Source organism: Balaenoptera borealis (assembly GCF_965194805.1).
Source record: "Balaenoptera borealis genome assembly, chromosome: 8".
In the NCBI taxonomy this organism is placed as follows: Eukaryota; Metazoa; Chordata; class Mammalia; order Artiodactyla; family Balaenopteridae; genus Balaenoptera; species Balaenoptera borealis.
The window spans coordinates 12,525,937-12,546,801 of NC_138865.1; the positions used below are offsets into that span (position 1 = coordinate 12,525,937).

General features: G+C 43.4%; 1 protein-coding gene across 2 annotated transcripts in view; it reads left to right on the forward strand.

The window, feature by feature from the left end:
- EBF2 (EBF transcription factor 2) overlaps positions 1-20,865 on the forward strand; it is a 190,359-nt gene that overhangs the window by 12,067 nt on the left and 157,427 nt on the right. The gene's annotated exons all lie outside the window — the stretch shown is intronic.

Sequence of the window (20,865 nt, forward strand, 5' to 3'; positions counted from 1 at the left end):
TGGAAACAGAACTTACAAACCAATGAAGGAATACCAATTTAACTTCCAGCAATCATGTAATTTTTAAGAAATCCCATATTCCCACCCCTAATTTTTTTCTCTTTCGTTAAAAAACGGAATAATTCCCTCTTGCTTCTTTCTCTGGGTTTTTGTGTTTCTAGACAGGTCCTGAAATGGATTGGAGAGACCACAGTCTCCAAAGTTGTTATTCCAATATTCCAACGAATTCTCAGTTGGGAGAATGGAACCTCTGGCATTCTTCCCAGAAAGCCAGCTTGCTTTCTTCGTGGAAAGTATAGCATAGCCCTAGGAATGAAGAGGCTGGAATTCTGATCCTGTCCTAGCTTCTGAGCTTGGACAAAGCACTCAACACCTCTGTTCAATAGTATCATGAAGGGTATACCTGGAGGGTATGGCCTGTTGCTGTAGGTTTCAGAAGGTAGCTAAAATATCCATGGCAGTTTTGCAGTATTCTCGGAGATGCTTGGAGGAGGATGATAGACAAATAGAGAATGTTTGCTGGATGTATATGCTGCCGGTCTTAGGAGGTTCAGGTGAGATCAATTTAGGGAGATCTGGAATTTTTTTAGTTTTTCTGAAAGTGCACAGAAGCTTAAAATTAATGAGTTGTAAGAACTCTTGGGGGCCAGCTGTCTTTCTCATTTGATCGGTGAAAAGACTGAACTCGGGAACGGTGACACGACTTGCCCGCGGTTGCACAGCTGGTTGGAGCAGAGCTGGCCCTAGAACACAGCTGTCCTTACTTCTGGCCTGTGATTCTCTCACTGCCACAAACTTTTCCTCCCAGCACTCTCTGTCCCAATTTATGTGATCACACTTGTCATGATTTCCCAACTTCCTAGGATGCGCTTGAATCCTCTGGGGAACATGAAGCCCATGAGGGCAGCCTAGACACGGATCCAGTCCTTTCCAGCGTGTCCACTGAGCTCACTAATCTTCATCTAGTCTTTTTTTTTTTTTTTTTAACTAACTTTAGCTCCTCTTTCAAGAGGGTACTCTAACCTCATGGTTGTTACATCTTTTCTTGTAATAAACAACCCATAAACCAGCTTTAGAAATGTTTACAAACCCGTAAATGCTAACCTGCACCTTACATCTCATAAGCACACATCCTAAAGGCTCTGCACTTAGTAGCAGTTCTTTCTCTAAGAAACTATGTAGAACCTGAATTCAGGGAGAGAGCCGAACATGCTATACATAATACACATGTTAATGTACGTAGGCTTTTGGCATCTATGGAGAGAAAAGATTTTCAGGTTGTGTGCCTTCATTGTTTGTGCTAGAATGCTTTAAATTCTTCTGAGAAGGTGGAAATTGTATTTTAGCTGCGTCTTAAGGAGCTTTATGTGACTGTGGCATTTATTTTTACTAGCCTGTGCACAATAAAACAGCCCAGCGATGTCTCTGCATCACTTGAAATATGTGTTACTTCCGAAATGTTGTGCATCTACACGTGGAAACATACATACCAAAGGGTGCTATAAATTGACCCGGATCAGATTTTTAGAGAACTCATCTTATTATAAACAGATGCGTCGGTTCGGCTTCCTCATTGTAGGGATTTTGTTTGAAGACGCTGCTTGTTCCTTCACCGGAATCTTGCTTCTTGCTCCTGACTGTCTTTTGGGCATTCCTTTGCCTTCTTCCCTTCATTTGTGGAAGGGAAAGGGGATGAAGGCAGGGTTCCATTTGCCGGAGGTGGGATGGGTGGCTTGTGTCATCCAGGGCTTGAGCGGTGCCTCTGGTCCCTGGGTTCAACACCTGCCGGCTTAGAGATGTCGAAATGACCCATGAGCACCAAACGGGTGCTAAGTAGTCTATTTTGGATTTCCTCTGAGTAAATATATAACTCTCTTCTTTGCCCTTGTTCCTATAACGCCAACTAATTATCTCCTCCCCCTGCTCGCTCCATCTAACCAGATGCAGTTAATTTACACTGTCTCTCTTTGAGTTTTCTCACACAATAGGCATGTTCCACTCTGGCTCCAGGGAAGCCTGTTTATTCCCTTGGAATTGTGTATGTCCGGGGGAGGGGAAGGGGCGGCTCAAAAGTGGTTCCCAAATTTTCACCGCCAGGGACCCCTCTTATTTTTTCCTTTGGTGAACCAGGTTCTGCAAGATTTTGCCTGCCAAGCTGCAGTTAACAAGTGATAATCCAGCTGTAATTTCATTTTTATTAACTGAAGACGTACAACAGAACGGGAAGGAAAAATCTCATTCCAGAAATGCCCTTGATCTCAGGACTTCCCTGGCGGTCAGGAAGGTTAAGACTCTGTGCTTCCACTGCAGGGGGACAGGAGTTCGATTCCTGGTCGGGGAACTGAACTAAGATCCCCGCATGCCACATGGCGCAGCCAAAATAAATAAATAAATAATTGAAAATTAAAAAAAAGAAATGCCCTTGACCTCACCAGTGGCCAATCAGAGTTTCTGGTCTGGACTAGAATCCCCAGTGTTACCACACTAACTTGATAGACTGCCAGCTCAAACACGAAACAACTTGACTTTTCATTTAGCCCACGTGACCATGTCTTGGGCAGACATTCCATTGCCAATAGGCTGTTTGAAATATGAAAAATAGCTTTTACAACCTCGTGGCCCCTTAATTGAAAATCACTGGATTGTACCATAGGGCGTCCCCATCAGAGACTGAGTTCTCCATTTCCTAAGACTTAGCCCCAGACTGGGAATATTTTTTCCCCGTCTAAATGACTCCCTGCCTTCATCTCTCTAGAAACATAAATTTAATTTTTTATTTTCAATTGTCTTTTTGGCATGCTTTTGTGAATTCTTGGGCAGCCACACCCCTCTCCAAAAAGCCAGGCCAACACACAGCCCAGCAGGACTTGCTGCTGAATCATGGGCCTCCAGCAGAGCCTTCCTTCTGTGTAGAAATGCACGCCCGGAGTGGCAGTAGGGTTTGTTCATTTTGAGTGTAAAAATTCAAAGTTCCTATCTGAAGAAAACTCAACAAAACAGAACAAAACAAAACCAACAATGAAAACATAATCCATACCGAGGTCTTCAGCCTACACCTTGTCCATAAAGACCTCTGTGTGGTAAATAAAAATAAAAGGGCTCAAACGCATTTACGTTTGTGGTTTCAGAAGGAAGCGCTAATTCAACCTTGTTTTTCATGGGCTGTGCTTTCTTTAGACTCTCTTTTCTCTCTGGAAGCTTCTTCTGAACAGCTACCGCATCTCGGGGCTCAGGAGAGTTTGGTGGTCCATGGGAAGAGGATTTTAGGGACAATCTCACAGACTTGGGAGAAGGAAAATGAGTCTTCACCGTTCGTGTTCTTGCAGCCCCATGAAAAGTCAGATGGGAGGAGGGGACAAGAGTTCTTTCTGAATCTTTGTAGGCTGCCCCTGCCCATGTGTACACGAGTATGATATTTTCTGTTAAAGGGCAGCTCCAACCTGTTTCTCACATGCAAAATATTCCAGACTTTTGTCTTCGGATCCTGGACTCCTATATTTATGAGCTCTGCTTCCAGAAGGACTGTTTTAAGTTTCCGTATTTTTTGTTTATTTTATTTTTCAAGAAGCCAAACAAACATCAGAATGATCTTCATTCAGAAGGTTTACACAGAAATACCTGGTATTTATTTGCCCATGAGGGGTTTTCCTGATATTATCTTCCTTTTTAAAAAAAATTTTTTTTTAAATTGTGGTAATATATATATAACATAAATTGACTATCTTAACCATTTTTAAGCATACAGTTTAGAGGTATTAAGTACATTCACCTTGTTGTGCAACCATCACCAGCATCCGTTTACAGAACTCTTTTCATCTTCCCAAATTGAAACTCTCTCCCCATTTCCCCCTCTCCCCAGTTCCTGGCAACCACCATGCTATTGATACTTTCTCTATGAATTTGACTCCTGTAGGTACCTCATAGGATACTGTATTTGTCCTTCTTTGACTGGTTTATTTCACAGCATGATATCCTTAAGTTTCCTTAATGTTGCAGTATGTATCAAGATTTCCTTCCTTTTTAAGGCAGAGTAATATTCCATTGTCTGGTTGTACTACATTTTGTTCTATTCGTCTGTCAATGGACACATGGGTTGCTTCAACCTTTTGGCTACTGTGAAAAATATTGCTATGAATATGGATGTACAAATATCTCTGCAAGTCTCTGTTATTAATTCTTTTGGGTATACACCCAGAAGTGGAACTGCTGGATCACGTGGTAGTTCAGAGAACCATCATGCCATGTCCATAGCAGTTATGCCATTTTACATTCCCACCAGCAGTGCACAAAGGTTCCATTTTCGCCACATCCCAAATTACTTGTATTTTCTTGTTTAGTTTAGTTGTTTTTTTTTTTTGTAGTTGCCATCCTAATGAGTATGAGTTTTTTCTTTTTTTTAGTGAAGCTTTCTCCTGCTACCATCTTGGAAGGCATCCTCACCGGCTGCTTTCCCCCCCTCTGGTCCAGGCTTCTCGTTTGCCCTCCCCCTGCCATCTGGCACATCCTCTTCCTGCTTCTCTCTGCCTCACCAGCTACCTTGTTCTACCAGAGAAGTGATTGGTTCCTCTTTCCTCTGGGCCATACTGACTATTCCTCTCTCCGTGTATCGCTTAACTCCAGAAAGTGTTATTGGTGGAATGGAAGCTTTCAGAGAATAACTGTGGGTAGTAAAGCCCTTATGGACCTTCCGTGCATGCTAGAGGGTGTGACATTAATCCTGAACACCGGAGTTTTTCTTTTGGTTAATTTATCAAATGAACTCCGTATTGATCTCTTCTTGATTTGTGGTGTAGATTCTGCTTTTAACCCCACTGTCCCTTTCAGCATAGAAGCAGTATTTGGATAGTAGTGAACTGTAGGTCAGATTTATGTCCACAAAACCCAGTGGATTCTTACCATCCTAGGCCACTCAGGCTGGTTTTCGGTCTGTGACCACTCCCTCCCTCTCCCTAGAAGTGGACAAATCGGATATATCAGTAGTGACTCCTCCTGAACGAAGAATTCTGTCTCTGAGAAGGATGGATGAGAACAATACTCAACATTCATCTAACATTTAACTGGCACTTATGGTGTGCTGGGCACAGTGCTAAGCAATTTGTGTTCACTAACTAATCTTAACGAATCTTCAACAGTTGAGAAAAGTCTTAATTCTACAGAGGAAGAAATGAGTCTTAAGGAGGTAGGTCACAAAGCCAGCTTCCGTGGTGAAATTGGAGTGTCGTCAGCGGGTGGAAGTTATGGAGAAAAAGGGTTTGGTGTAATAGAAGGAGAAGCTTCCCAGAATTTAGAGCTGTTGAGGAACAGGAAAACCTGGTGAGCATGGCTTGAAGAACTCCTGATGGGAACACTAGAGAGAGGATCGGTTCTCTGGGAAGTGGTGGGCATCGCTGGCCTCTGAAGTATCATTTAACTCTGAGATTGTACAAGTCACAGGCAACGGTGTGACAGGTTTGATGGAATATCGGTCCCCAGAGAGACAACATGATGTAGCGGGAATGGTCCTAGACTAGGATCAGGACACCTGCTTCTGACCCCAGATCGTTCACTAACTAGCTGTCTAATGTCATGGAGGTCATGAGCCGCCTCTCTGAGCCTCAGTTTCCCTATCTGTAAAACGAAGTGCTTTGGATTAATGGGTGAGCTTTACATTACCTTCCAGCTCTAAATTCTCTGCTTCTAGCCGAGGCCCAGGTATGGGTGTCAGGCATGCTAATTCATCATCCTTGCTCATCAGTAATTTATGGGAGCTCTTCATATGTGCCTTCTCTGCACAGATTCCCCATCTCCCTACTGGGCATAGGGGGGCCCAGTGCTGTGAAGAGTCTACAAAATCCTGGCCTTGGGCTTTTTTTTTTTTTTTTTTTAGTGAAAATTCCATTCCCTCGGAGAGGTTTAGATGTTGTCACTAAAAAACACAGACTATTTAACCAAAGTGAAAGCATCATTCTTTCATGTTCTCCTTCCTTCGTTTTCTAGTAAAACCTTTGCTAGTTTCTTGGCCATTTGGGGGAGATACAGGTAGGAGCAGGGACTCTTCTAATTTCTGGTGCAGAAGAATGTCCCTTTGGGTTGAGACTCTTCATTGGATGACAACCTGAGACAAGTGGGAAACAAGAAACAAAATTTCCTTTGAGAAAATCATTCTCCTCCTCCTGATTAAAGAACTGAAAAGTTATGATCTTCATTTCTGTAATTGGGTTAATTTTTAAGAATTATACTGTCTCCACCAGACTGACCAGTCTTCCTAGACTTCAGAACTTTAGCATCTGACACAAGCTAGCCTAGTTGTCTATACATCGATTCACTCCATCATTCATTCATTTAGTAATTTTTTCTGTTGTTCAGTTATTAAGCTAATATTTGTGAATCCCTGGCACTGAGAGGTCATCAGGGAATACGACAGGCATGGTTCTGCTCTCATGGAGCTGACAGTTTAAATAATCACACAGAGAAAAATACATTTGCAAACTGTGAAAGTGCTTTGAAAACTAGGTGAGCGAATGGTAGACAGGTTTCAACATTCTAGTCCCATCATTTCTTTCTCTAAGAATCAACATGGAATCAAAATGTTTGTTCCATCAAACAGACCTTGAATATACCCCCCGTCTCCCTTTGCACACATCAGTGCAGCCTGGAATCGCCACCGCCAACTCTCTGCCAATATAAATCTGATCCCCTTTTCAATACCTCGTTTAGATTCTACCCTTTGAAAGAAATCAATTCCTGTAGCCAAAGTCTTTTCATTGACACTGTCACATATACTCGCTCTTGTTAAGATGTATGGGTATTGTTATCTTTTTCCCTATGTGGGCTTGCCTTACATTTCCAACTACATTGTAATTCTTGGATGTCAGACAACATATGTCACTTAAGTCTTGACTCTAATATCATTAGCTCTGTGATGGTGTTAATAGTACTACCTCTTCCATTGAGTTGTTGTGTTAAATCATTAACGTGTGTATGGTGCCCATACAGTGCATGACAGAATAGATGCTTTTAAAAAAGTCCTAGCAATTATTAGCCTGTGTCTCTCAGTGTCTAACCAGTGGCTTGGATACTACAGACACTCAGTAAATATTAGTTGGCAGATTAATCTCTGACTGCCAAGCATCAGAGAGTTTGGATGACGGAGTCTTTTGCCAGTTTATATAGGACCTTTCTTGTAAGTACCTGTATTTGACAACTGCTTAGCAATCTTACCCCCCAAGGGCAGAGTGGTACAAAACAATGCCAAGAAGAGAGAGCTAGGGTTGTAAGGCAGAATGAATCATTCAGGAAATATTTATTTAGGGCCTGTCGTGTCATGGACGTTGCAAGGTGCTCTTAGGGATAATAAGATTGAATAGACACAAAGCTTTCCCATCAGGAGCTTACAGTTCAAGTGGAAAAAACAAAAGATGTGCAGAAATAACTGTGATGGAATGTAGAATGTGAATAGTGCCACAAAAGAGGTAGAGATAAAAACTCTGGAAGAACTGAAAGTGGGAAGATGAATTTCATCTAGGCAGTGGTGTATGCGGTGAGAGCTGTAACGTGGACATAGGCAAGTGAGGTCAAAGGGCATTCTAGGAGAAGAAAAGCATGCAGGAAAAGGCATGTGGAAGGGAAAGAATTCCTTAAATCTGCTCTTTATTTTAGAGGTGCACGGATATGTGTAAAGGGGGACAGTAGGAGAGGTTGGAAAGATTATTTGGGCCCAGATTTCCAAAGACTTTATATGCCTTTACAAAAGTGTGTTGACATTGTTGTGTTGGCAGTGGGAAGATATCAAAGGAATCTGAGTAGTACAATTAGAAAATGGAGAATGAATGTAGGGTAACCTATTAGGAAGATGTTACAGTAGTTCACAAATGCGTTTCTTTTCGTGGCTCTTTGGGAATATATAGGTTTACCTGCCAAAGCCTGGGCATTGTTTCCATCACCCTATACCATCAGGGATTGGGAAGATGGGCACAGGCTTCAAATTTTGTGAAATGAAATGTTTCAGTTTCTGATTTTTGTTTCTTTCAACTTCTTCTGGACACGTGTGCCTTCTTCCACCAGCAGCAGCTGGGAATCCGTTTTTTCCATGCCAGATACCAGTCACGGAGGTGAAAGGCCCATTTTCTCACCTCTCCACACCCCACTTCCCCTCCCCCAAGGCACCCACCGCCCCAAAGCTTTTGCTGATATTGCCACTTGCCCCCATGAGTATGCGTCCTTTGTTCACTGGAAAGCTCAGATCCTTTGCAAAGAACTGCTGTTGTACCATCTGGCAATCTGTGAATTTTTTAGTAGCCTGGATGTTTGTGAGAAAGCAGAAACTCGGAGGCCAGACCTGAACCATTTATAAGTAATTCTTTAGAAAAGAGGGAGAAAGACCAAAACCAGTTCACCTTTACTAACATCCTCTCGTTCAAAGTACTTGTGCAGGTCCCCTGGATCAACTCCCATTGAAAGTCAGAGGACCAGCTGGATGTATGGGGTTGTTCAGAACAGATAACGGTACACTGCAACTTCCAGCTTCTTCCTCATAAAATTGTGTGATGTGATTAAATGGCAGATTTGCCAGGAAGTAGATGAGTCCACAAGTGGAAGAAGAGTACTCTGAAATGGTGCTGTGCTGGAAATAAGAAATAGATATTTGTCTGTAAGAAAGGTATCTTTTTTCCAGAGTTGTCTGTCTGGCTTTCAGGGGAACAAAGGCCCCGGAACTTAGGAAAGATTGATAAGACTACATGCTCACCCAGAGAGAACTTTCTAGAACTTCCAGTTATTTTTCTCTCCCTTTCTGTTTGAGCAAACAGGGCTGGATAAGTTCTTCTGGGTCTAATTTTGACCCAGCCAAGAGGCTACCAGACCAAATGGCTGGAAAATAGGACACATATCCCAAGGAGATGAAAAGGTCGTTATCCACAGATGATTTGCAGATTTAGAGTTCTACCCACTAGGGCTTGACTAGATTTGTTGACTGAAATCTTGTAAAAGTTGTTCTTTCTGTGGCTCTGTTCTGTGCTGCACAGTGACCTAGAGTTGCATTGGAGGAGGTATTTGATCAGAAAGGAAAGTTGTTGAGTGACAAGATGCCCAAAGCATGTCAGGCGGCCAAGACCCAAGTCTATAGGCAGTCAGCATCTCATCAGTCTGGACCAGGTAATTAATTAAATGATTGTCCTCCAGAAAAGTTCTGCTCTAATCTTAACCTTTCAGCCCCCTCAAGACCACCAAGGAGCCAGAGCTGGTGAGAAACACTGCAGCTGCTCCCGTTTAACAGGAGCTTTCGAGAAGGAAGTAAGGGAGAAATTCCTAGTCCCACTGAAATAATGGCAGGAATGGAAGAATTTGGAGGGATGGAACCATTGGATTCAGGCCAACACTTTGGGGTTAACACCTCCATTTTTTTTAAGGCCCATAAGATGCTGAGACTTTTAAAAAAGAGAACTTGCAAAATGGTGGAACGCTTAGGGTCACTGCCCCTCTGAATGCTGTTATACATAGCCCCTTCAATAAAACCTCTGAGGTGGGTCGCTATGGAGACCAAGAATGAGCCTTTTTTTTTTTGGCTTTGGGTCCAATGTGCACAATTGCACAGGATATTTTCATGATTGATTTAAAGCTAAGCACATGACTCATTATGGCTAGGTACTGGCTCTGTCATCCCATTTCAGATGAGAAAGCCCAAATGAAGAGCAACTACTCCAGGGGCTGTGTAACAAGCAGGTCAAAGACTCAATTGGGATTAGAGACAAGATCTCTAGCTCCCAAGACAAAGCTGGGATGGTCTATGAAAGCTGAGGGAGCGGGCAGGAAAAGCTGTGGCATTCATGTCGCTATACTGCTGCTGTTCTGCAAAGCTTCTAACCAGACTGAGCTTCGGGGGACTCATCACCTTCCAAGCCAGGGGTCGGACTGATGGCATTTTAGTTGACTATAGTAGTCGGTTCGTATGTAGCCAGTTTCTTCTGTGCAAAAGGCTTTTTCTTACTCCAGAAGGGGTGAGGTTGTACAGAGGACATAGATTTATGACCTGTGGGCTGAGTGCTTGAAGTGACTATTATTCCTGTCGTATGATAATGACTGTAGAATAATCTCAGATCTGGGTTTGACTACTCTTTTGCCATTCATGCATTCACCCATTCACTCATTCATCCCTCTCACTGAATCTGGAGTTGCCAGATTTAGCACATAAAAATATAAAATGCCCAGTTAAATTTAAATATCAGATAAACACGAATGATTTTTTTTTTAGTATAAATAAGTCCCAGTTAAATTTGAATTTCAGAAAAACAACAAATACTGAAAAGTATGAGCCTTTCTCATGCAATATACTTACACTGAAAAAGTATTCTTTGTTTGTCTGAAATTCAAAATCAGTTGGGCATCCTGTATTTTACCTGGCAACGCTACCTGAATCCCAGTTTCTCATCTGAAGAGTAGGGAAGGCAGGGCTGCCTTACGGTTCTGGGAAGGGGAGAGAAATGCGTGAAGGAGCTCTGAGCCCCAACTGGCCCCAGGGCCAACCAGCACGTGTACGGTTCCTCCCGGTAGTGTTTTTTCTGTCTTCACCTGGGGCTTATCACCTTTGCCCCACATGTCCGTGTGGAAGTTGATTCACACTTAGGAGATTCAGTTTGGAGGCTGAGAGGTGAGCGGGAAGCTTTACTGGGAACCAGCAGCATTTTGGGGGCCCCTGGTCTTTGCCAGTTTCTCCACCCAGCACTCCCCCGCAGCCCCGTGTTCTGTCTCTTCTCTCTCTTTTGTCACCTCTCGGTGCCTTGGGCTCATGTTCCGTCTAGTCCCTGTTTTATGGACTTGTCGCCTCCCCGGCATTGCTTTTGCTTCGAGTCTACCGTCCGTCTCCTGTTCACTTTCTGCCTTTCCTGAAAGCCTTTGTTCGGCCTTCCCAGAGTCTCTGTCTTCAATGCTTCACACATGTGGGATTGTTTAGGCTCAAGTGATAAATTGCATGAAGTTAAAGGTAAAAGGGAAGCTCCTCTCTCCCGACTTGGTCTGGGCTGACGTTTGAACAAGAGCCAGACTTTCCTTCAATTTAACGCGAGCGGTCCACTTGGTGCTTGCCCAAGTCAGCGTAGACTGGCTTATGCATTTTATCATCCAGATGTTGAGTCACGAGATGAAGGATAACCATCATGTAGACATCTATCTGGGTAATTTAGTGAACTAAAAAAAAAAAAAAAATCTAACTGAAAATTTGATGTCATGTCGACTCAGCCTGTGTAGAAAAAGGGGCAGCAGATTTTAAAATTCCTCTTCTGCTTCTCTCGTGCCCCACCCTTGTCCCCATCTACCTCTTTCACCTTTGTTCACCGTTCTTTTTCCTTCCTGCCTTCACCTTTAGCGTCTCCCTTGCTTTCTCCCCGCCTGCCTTGCGCTTTCTTTTTTTTTTTGGCTGAGCCGCGCCGCTTGTGGGATCTTATTTCCACGACCAGGGATCAAACCCGAGCCCTCAGCAGTGAAAGCGTGGAGTCCTAACCACTGGACCGCCAGGGAAGTCCCTGCCTTGCTCTCTAGTGGTGGGTCTGAACTTGATTCCAACGCAGGTGGTCAGAACCATTGCCATGAGCAACTTGTCCCTAATGCCTTTCTTCCTGATCCTTCCTTCCCCCTTTTCCTTCCCTGATGAAGAGTGAAATGCTGGTTTTACTGTAGGTGTTCCGTTTATAACTGTGGCTTGGTGGTTTTCACTTCGAGTGGAGTCCACTGAGCTTTTAAACTGTATTGGATCAGTGAGTCCATAATGAGACCTCCAAACCCAAACAGGGCCAGTCTACTGGGATTTTATTGTTTGTAAAGCTCCTTCCCTGGGGAGGGATAGAGTCATTAGGTGTGCACTGTTTAATATTTGGTCATGACAGGAAGCAATAATTTTCTATTTTTACGGTGGCTTCTGAGTTTTTAAAGCAATTGTCTAATTCCCATCATTGCGACTGGAAGCAAATAAACGAGACATTGACGTAAGCCTATCCTGTGTATGGTTTGGGTTGGGGCCCATCTCCTTTAGCACCTTTCTCCTCCCTCTGCCTGACCTTCGCGACCCCTGATGGCCCGCACCACCTACACATGGGCGTGACTCACCTGGAGGCCCCCGAGCTCTTCCTTGTCAGGTAGAAACATTCTTTCGCTAAAGAGGAAGGGGAGCTGCGGACTTCTCTTTGAGAAGCCCTCCCCTGTCCTTTAAAACAATCCCCTCTTTAGATGAGAAAAGTGCTTGAAATTTTTCAAAATTGGCTCTTCGCTGAAAGCTTTCTCCTCCTCTCTTAACCCCGATCAGGTAGGTGCTTTGAGTGTGACGCCCATTCTGAGAATTTCCAACCTAATCCAGCACCAAGGAAGCCAGTCAAGGTGTAAGGTCTCCTTGCTTCGTGAGGATGGGGGTGCTTTAGCTTAGAAACTTCTACCGCAGAGCCCAGGGTCTGCAGTAAACCTAAGTACCAGCAGACTAGAGCAGAGAGAGCAATTTGGTGAGTGTGCATGATTTCTATCACTTGGGACAGTCCGACCTGTGATACTGGGCTACCAGGTGGGAATTTCCAAGGGCATGGGCTCAACTGCTCCCCACCGGCATCTACAGAGGCCTTAACTAGTAGTTACCCCATAGGTCATGGGGCCAGTGGTCCACTGACTTCTCGATGCTAGCCTACCCTGACAGCAGGATTCTGTGATGTCAAGGGTTGAACAGAAGGCCAGTTGTTTTGAGACCCATTCCATCTGTAGACTATCTTGATCTCTTCAGCATTTTTTTTTTTTCCCCTAGTAGGAAACTAAAAATGAGGCGTCAGTGACATGCTTCTTTGGGAAGTCACAGCCTACCATTTTTTCAAGTTTTACAGAGCTTAGCGGGAACCAGCTGGGCAAAACTGTGTCAGAAAAAAAAATTGTCATGTTGGATCTGACCTGCAAAACTGTGGAACTAACTCTCAGCTGTTACTCAGATGTGATGACCTTGAGAAAAACTTCCTGAAAGCTCCCTGGCGCGTGAAGCCTAAACTTGTTGCACATTAGAGAGTTCCAAGGAAGGTTCGGAAACCTTGGCCTAAAGGCAGAAAACCCGACCCAGGGAGTAAATGAAAGAATCTCCTTTCCAAACTGAAAATTTTGCCCACCTCTCCTCTGAGCTATTATGCCTGCAAAGGGGGAAGATGCCTAATACCTTCCCAGAATTTTGGAGTTCTAAACTGCGCCCCCCTCCACCACTTTGTTTTTTAACCATGGATCCCATTGATGGTCCAGGGAATCCTATGGACCTATAATACCGTTGGGGCTTATTGTCTACATTTAAAATGGAAGGAACTGATAAATTTAGGTCGGGGGCAGTGAAAATAAAGATCTAATGTTTACCCATCCAAGTTCATGGGCCTCTTCCATCTCTAGACACGTGGGAAGTGCCGCCAATGGCACAGTCTGTCCTTTCTTTTATCTCATCTCCACCCTCTCTGCTCTCTTTCTTGCCTCTTCACTTTCACCTCACCCTTGTTCTTTCCTCATTTTCTCTTTTTCCTTTCCTCTCATTTTGTGTCTGTCTTTTTTGTGTCCCTCCTTCCTCTCATCGCCTGTATCCCTCCCTAAGTTACCGAGGACTTCGGTGGGAGCTGGCTGCCAGCGTGTTTGTCGGTAACTTCGTCTTAGCCGGTCTGTTGCTCTCAATGGCCCATTTGTTTGCTCCTGTGAAGAAGAAGAAAAAAAAAAAAAAAAAACTTTTCCAACCTACGAGTTCCGTTGTCTCCCTAGGGATCCTTGTTTGAATCTTTGCTGTAAGATTTTTTTTTTTTTCCTATGAAGTACCAAAGAAATAATTGCCTTATCGTTAACAAACAGAACCTGGCTCTTATCACCCCATACCCCAGAGCCTTTGGTGCAAAAGTTGGGCCGTGCCAAGTGCATGCATTAACCTGATACGCGAAACCCCTTTTCAAAGCAGGTCCTTGGAGGACGCTCATTGAGGGCGTTTTTCTCGGGAGGTGGCACAGTGAAAGCACTTCTTACAGTACTGGGTGCCAAAAGAGATTGGCTGGCGTTTACACCTCTGTTACAACAGAAAAGAGTGTATTTTTCTGCGAGGAACATTTTCAGATTGTTCTAATTGTCACTGGCAATGAGCAATCCTTGGAACTTGCGTCTTGCCGGGGGCCTCACTGGAGTTTTAAAGCATCCCTTGGCACAGAGACTTTTTGGTTCCGTGGTTGAGCTTGTAGCCTGTAAAACGCAAACGGATCATAAAAGCCCCAGGCCTGGCTGCCCACTTCGCCCTGTGAGAGGATGTGGCATAACCTAGAATCCCGGCTGCACTGACAGTGTGGATTCCAAGTTTGTTTTTGGAGCCGTGGAGATGTCCCATGAGAGCTCATTTGCATCTCCTAACAGTCTCTTAGCTTCGACCTGTTCATGCTCTGTTTTATAAAGAGTGGAGATCTTCCTTTGGAACCTGGATAAATGGTGGTATCTTCTCCTCCCTTCAATCCATGGTATCATTTTTAGAAAAGCTGAATGTGAAGCTGGCCTCTTTCTGTTCCAGTCCAACATCGGAGCAATATAACTTCGAGTGTCTTTGGATCTTTAGACAAGGCAGAAGCACAAGGGACCTGGGGAAATGCTCACTTTGGGGTCAACTCGAATTGCCATCCTTTAAAAGAAAAGTTTTCCCTATTGTGTCTTCTTTGTTCAAATAAAATAAATAAATAAGAAAACTGCACAACAAAACACCAAAAAGATATACGATGTTGCATCGACATCGGATACTGACAGCAAGTCTCAAAAGATCCTTGGGGAAGCTTTTGTTTGGGGTGGGAGAAATCTTTCTCTTAAGCGTTTCCCAGCATTCCTTCAAGACATCTGGTTCTCTCATTTGCTCTGCCTTCTGTGCTTTTTTTTTTTTTTTAAGATAACTCTACTACTGTCATTATTTTTATTATTTTTACCCATTTAACTAAATGTGCTGAATGGTGATCCCACATGACAGCTTGTCTCAAACTTGTTTGACCTTCAGAAGTGATGACCTTAACCAATTTTTACTGGCAACTGTCTTGACTTTATTACTCAGGAGACAGTTTATTTTTGTTCCTTAAAGAGAGAGTGAACAAGAGAGAGTGAGCTTTTCCTAAGATCAAAGACAAGGAAAGAGTGAGGAGGTTATACCCACCCATCTCTGTGCTGGAGCAAAGTTTTTCTCTTTCCTATCCTGTTTTATTATTATTCTCAGTGTCCTTATAAAAGCATAAATAAACAAGGTGGAATCTCACCCATGCCTCCTGCACCCACATTTCCTTCTTAAAGCATTTGGGAATCTCTTCTATTTGCATTTGGAAATTGGGTTGCTGAAGTTGAAGCATTGTCTGATGTAACCATCATATGATTTTCTTTTGACCAATATAAGTAGAGGCCAAATGGAATAAATACAAAGAAAAATAAAATGAAACAAAATGAAATAAAATAAAAGGAAGCAAACTGGGTTGATCAGTTCTCTGCTCTAACTTTAGTAGACATAGGTCTAAGTGAGAAGAGTTAACTTTGCTGCCATCTGTCCCCTGCTGCCCTGAGCCTATATCACCAAAGCCAAATCTATGTAGGCAGAATGGTAAAGAGGTCCCCAAGTGGAATGAGCACAGTAAATGAATTGCTCTTATCCTGGGGGCAGGGTAGCGTGAGAAATATCAGAATAGAGCAAGACCGGCTGCTTCACCCGCCCAGCACCAAAGAGCCTATGTAGGTTTCTGGCATCAGAAATCTCAAAGGCCTGCAAACTGCTGGGAGAAAAGAACATTTACGCTGTAGCATCCTACCTGGAAATGGAACAATTCCCTTCTAGGTTATTTATGGCCGTCGATTGGGGAAAATATTAGGGCTTTGAAGTAGAGCATTCCTTCCGGTGGGAAGAAAATGGCTTCTTGAGGTGGTAGAGCCATGGAGGCCATTGTGGTGTTGGGAAGGGGTCTTATCAAGTCCCCTATCGCGTAGGAGCTGCTGTCTGCTCTCACCAGCATCCACCTATCGTCACTGCCCCCAGGGGTTCTTCTCTCTTGAAGGACTCAGCATGCAGGTGCCGTTGGTCCAGCCTTTGCCACACATCAGGAAATTTCATGACGGTTGTCCAAGAGCTTGACCAAGACACCAGGAGTTTGTGAAGAAACCTTCATTGACACACTGGGCTAGGGAGGAAATCTCCTTTATAGCTGTAGTTTAAAATTTGGATTACTAGAGCATCAGTAAGTACCACTGGTAATAAGAATGAGCGGCTTCGGGAATTCCCTGATGGTCCAGTGGTTAGGACTTGGAGCTTTCACTGCCGAGGGCCTGGGTTCCATCCCTGGTCGGGGAACTAAGATCCCACAGGCTGTGTTGCATAGCCAAAAAAAAAAAGTTTGTTAAGAGGGTAGATCTCAGGTTAAGTGTTTCTTACCACAGTAAAAAACTAAAAAAAAAAGGAATGAGTAGCTTCTAGCAATTGGAGCCTCTGATGTGTTCTCCATGTCAAGTCACCCCACCCCACTGCCATGGCTCTCATACTGTCTCAACTTAAGGAAGTCAAGCCATGCTATTGATTCAGCTGATTAATCAAGCACTTGGTTGGCCCACAAATGTGTAGTGAGCCCTTAGTAGCACTCAGCACTGTGGTTATGCCATGGGGGAATAGGAGGACTTCTGGTTCAAGGTGGAAGGGCACAGGCTTGTAGCTGGGGAAAGGTGAGCATTTATACGTTCCTGATTCTCTCAGCTTATCCACGCACCAAAGAACTCCTAAAATACGCTGGGTATCTCCAGGGCTCAAACTTAGCAGTGGGTTCTAGAAGTCATGTTGATATTGTTGCTATATTGTTTTTTTTTTTCTTCTGTGGTCACTCTTATTTTCTTGGTCTACCCATCATGAGACAGAGGTCACAGCACTGTGACCTTTTCCTAGTGGAATGGACCTCTGAAGAAATCACATGGCCAAGTTTGTATCAGGGGTCCACATTTGTTTCCTCCACTCTTTTAATCAGAATGCTCATTTAATTCTATTCCAGCACCTGTTCAGCAATTAACACCCTACGATTTGCATCTTACCCTGACATTTGCTATCTTTCCAATTAGTTTTTATATCAGTATAATTAGGCAGGGTTATTATAGTGCATCAAGCAGGGTCATGGTTATTCCCAAGCCTTTAAGCGCTTTCCCAGATTTGTTTAGGGAAGCCACTAAGGGCAAATGGTTGATTAGGATCACTGTTTTTCTTCTTCATTCAGATCAGGAGAAAACTGTTTCCCCATGTGGCTCATGAAAGATCAGGGAAATATGTCAACCTATAAGAATTAGTATTATGTAGTTCATGACTTTTGGGTGAATTTACAGAGGATTATAAATAAGGTACATAAGGTGGATGTATTGTGGCCGTTTTCTGTGCAGGGGCCAAGGCAAGACCGTCACTTCACTTGCTTTGGTTTATCAGTGGCAGGGACAAAGGGAAAGTTAAGGGAAACTGAAACCTTCCAAGTCAACTTTTTAGTCTGGTGGGGGGCTGGCGAAGAGAGGGGAGGGGGAGTGTTTTCTTCCTAATGGCACAAGGGGATAAAGAAAAGGCAGTTTCGAAGTTCAGCCAGTATCTATACTAAACTTAAGCTTGGTGTTATAATTTTTAACCCACATTGGGAGTATCTGATGAACCAAAACCCCCAAATTTCTACTGAAAAAAAAAGTCATTTTAGAAGGCGAGGCTTTGCTGGATCCATTAGTGTATCTATCTGTTGTATCCTTGACACTTGGAACATTGCCTAGATACTGTCTGCAGGTGATCTATAAGTTATCCATAATATGGGCTGGAGGGAATTATTACCTGTCATTAAATGGAATGTCCAGAATAGGAACTAATCTTTGATAAGTTAAGATTTAAAGTATATGCCATCTAATAATATATGATCATATTATATATTATTATATTATAATGTATATATAGCATTTCTTCATATATGCCTAGGTCAAATTCATAGAGTTTTCTCATAAATGTATATATATAGGTCATACATTAATGTTTAGGTCAAATTCCATTACACCCAATACTAAAGTCCTGGAATTTGGAGAGTTGATTATGGCTGGAAACCAATGAGGACTTTGAAATCTCCTGAAAGAGTTTAGATTTTGGTGGGCCTGGACTTGTTTGTAATGGTATCTGACTTCCCTGCTGAATTGGTAGGATGACATAGCAATATCCAGATGCCGAGTCTGATACAGTTGTTGGAGAAACAATACCATGATTGATGGGGGATGTAATAATGCCAGGTTCCTCTGGGAGAGAATTTTACACTGTCTGATTTCATATCGACAAGGTTTTCTTTTACCTGTGATACAAAATTGCACGGAGTCATCTTGTTGTGGCTTGCCTTGATTTTTTAATAGTGGGTAGAAATGCGATTTAAAGTCCTGTGTATCAGAAAACCAGGGAATCTGAATTGTTGTAACCAGAGCACATCTATTTATAATCTGGGCGGGGGGGCATCTAGAATTTAAAAATTCCAAGTACTGAATGGAGATCCCTGAATTTTTTTGCCTTAAGAAGGAAAAAAGAGCAAGTAGCATGGGTGGGAGCTGGTGGAGTGGGTAGATGATGATTAGTCTCCGGGAGAGAGTCGTGCGTGACATGATAGACGCTGCCTCTCGCCATCTTGATATTTCTTCCTCAAAATGTTGACACAGAGTAGGCGCTCAGCAAATATTACTTAAAGGAATGAGGGAACCTACTCTTAAGACAGCAGGAACCAAATGGTGCAAGTTCAGTGGGAAAAGCAGAGTGTGGGAAATCGCAATCTGGCCTCTGGAAGAAAAATAGGGAGGAATACAGCTGTTTTACCATTGGCTGTGATTGGAATGATAAAAACGGATGGAGAAACTGCTGTCGTCAGTTAATTCACATCTACTTTTTAACTGGAGCTGTAGGTTTCAGTGTGAAGTTTTGGCTCAGCTGTCCTTCGGGTCGTGGCTTAAATGTCATCTCAGTGGACACTTCCTTCCCAATCCTGCAGTTCCTGGCCCTCTTTCCTGTTTGATTTTTCTCACTGCACTTTTTACCAATTAACATGCTATATATTTTGCTCGTTTGTTTGTCAGTTGTCCATATTGCCCTCCCTGACTCCCACTACTAAGTCATAGAAAGGCAGAGCTTTTTGTCTTTCTGTTTAGTGGTTTATCCCTAACATCTGGAATAATGCCTAGCACACAGTTGGTATCATGACTATTTGTTTCAGGAGTAAACAACAGAAGACCTGCATCTTGGAAAACTTTGCTTAATCTTTCACAGAGAAGGTCAGAGGTATTGGGGTCGCTTTGAGTATATACACCACATACTAAGCAAGAGACAGGGCCATTTCCTTTTACCTGGGTGCCTCGCTTGTAGTACCTGTTTGAAATCTGCAAATACTACAAGTAGGGAAAATGTCTCAAAGGCAGAATATATGCATCCAAGTCCAGAATAAAAACTGTCACTATGTCCATTAGTGGCAAAGTTCAGAACCTCAGCTGCCCATGTGGGTTCACACTTCATCTTCGCCTGAATTGATTTCATCTCAGAAGGCAAACACAGAAATGAAAGGGCCTGTTGAATATACTAGATATATACTTCCCACTCTTAGAAGAGAACGAGAGGGAGAATGAGGGCAAGGGGACAAGCTTAGTATGTATCAGGAATCGCTTAGGTGATTCTCAATTTGGGATTAAGGCACATTTCTCAGTCTATTGCAAGTTATTTATTTTTTATTGCATTTTTCTTTGTGTAGTGTTCCTACAGACCATTATTTTTATATGAATAGAAATACACGTATCCTAATGTTTCCTATCCTAGTAAGTAGGATATGAAATTTACATACACGCCCTTACATAAAACTGGCAGAGGCCACCTTCCCTAGAGAGTCCCTTTGACGCATCCTCCCCGTGGCTTCCTTCCCTCCTTCCCCTGTGCCCCACCCTACACACACACCCCCTTTGACTTTAAAAACAAAAATAAAATCTCGTTCTTTTAACCAGGACCTACGACACAAGAACTCTAGGAAAATGATATGCCTGCAAAGAAGTGGGAGAAGTAGAAAAATAAACAGGGCATCATTTTTTCTTCTCTGTCTTGGAATGGGAGCAGACGGGTTTGGCTCCCCGAGGTGATGAGGTTTCTTTCCTCGCTTTGGTTTTCTGAGACTTTACTTCTTTCAAGGCTCCCTTTGTAAGTTACCACAGTGAGGTAGGAAAAGGTTACCTGCTCTGGAGAAGGAGCTCCGAGAGGGAGCACTTGCCTAGGTATCGGTTTTTAATTGATATTATGCCCCTTTTGGCTACGCAAGTGGCCCAGAAATTTGATAACACGTTGGTTAAAAAAAAAGTCCAAGGGCTTCCCTGGTGGCGCAGTGGTTGAGAATCCGCCTGCCAATGCAGGGGACACGGGTTCGAGCCCTGGTCTGGGAAGATCCCACATGCCGCGGAGCAACTCGGCCCGTGAGCCACAACTACTGAGCCTGCGCGTCTGGAGCCTGTGCTCTGCAACAAGAGAGGCCGTGATAGTGAGAGGCCCACGCACCGCGATGAAGACTGGCCCCCGCTTGCCGCAACTGGAGAAAGCCCTCGCACAGAAACGAAGACCCAACACAACCATAAATAGAAAATAAAAAAATAAATAAAAAGTCCAAATAAATGTTATACTCCCCTAAGAATACTGACAGAATGGCAAAACACACCTGGGAGGGTGCTGCAGAGTAGTAGCTATTTGTGGACTTGATTCTGCAAAGGTGCAGTTAGGGTTCTTGGGCAGAGTCCTTTCAGTTGATGGTGCCATCCCATGGTCACTTCTGCGTCGTTGATTAAAGACCTTCTGGGATGTGGATTGCTGTTTGGACTGATGTGTGTCTGCCTTTGGCATCG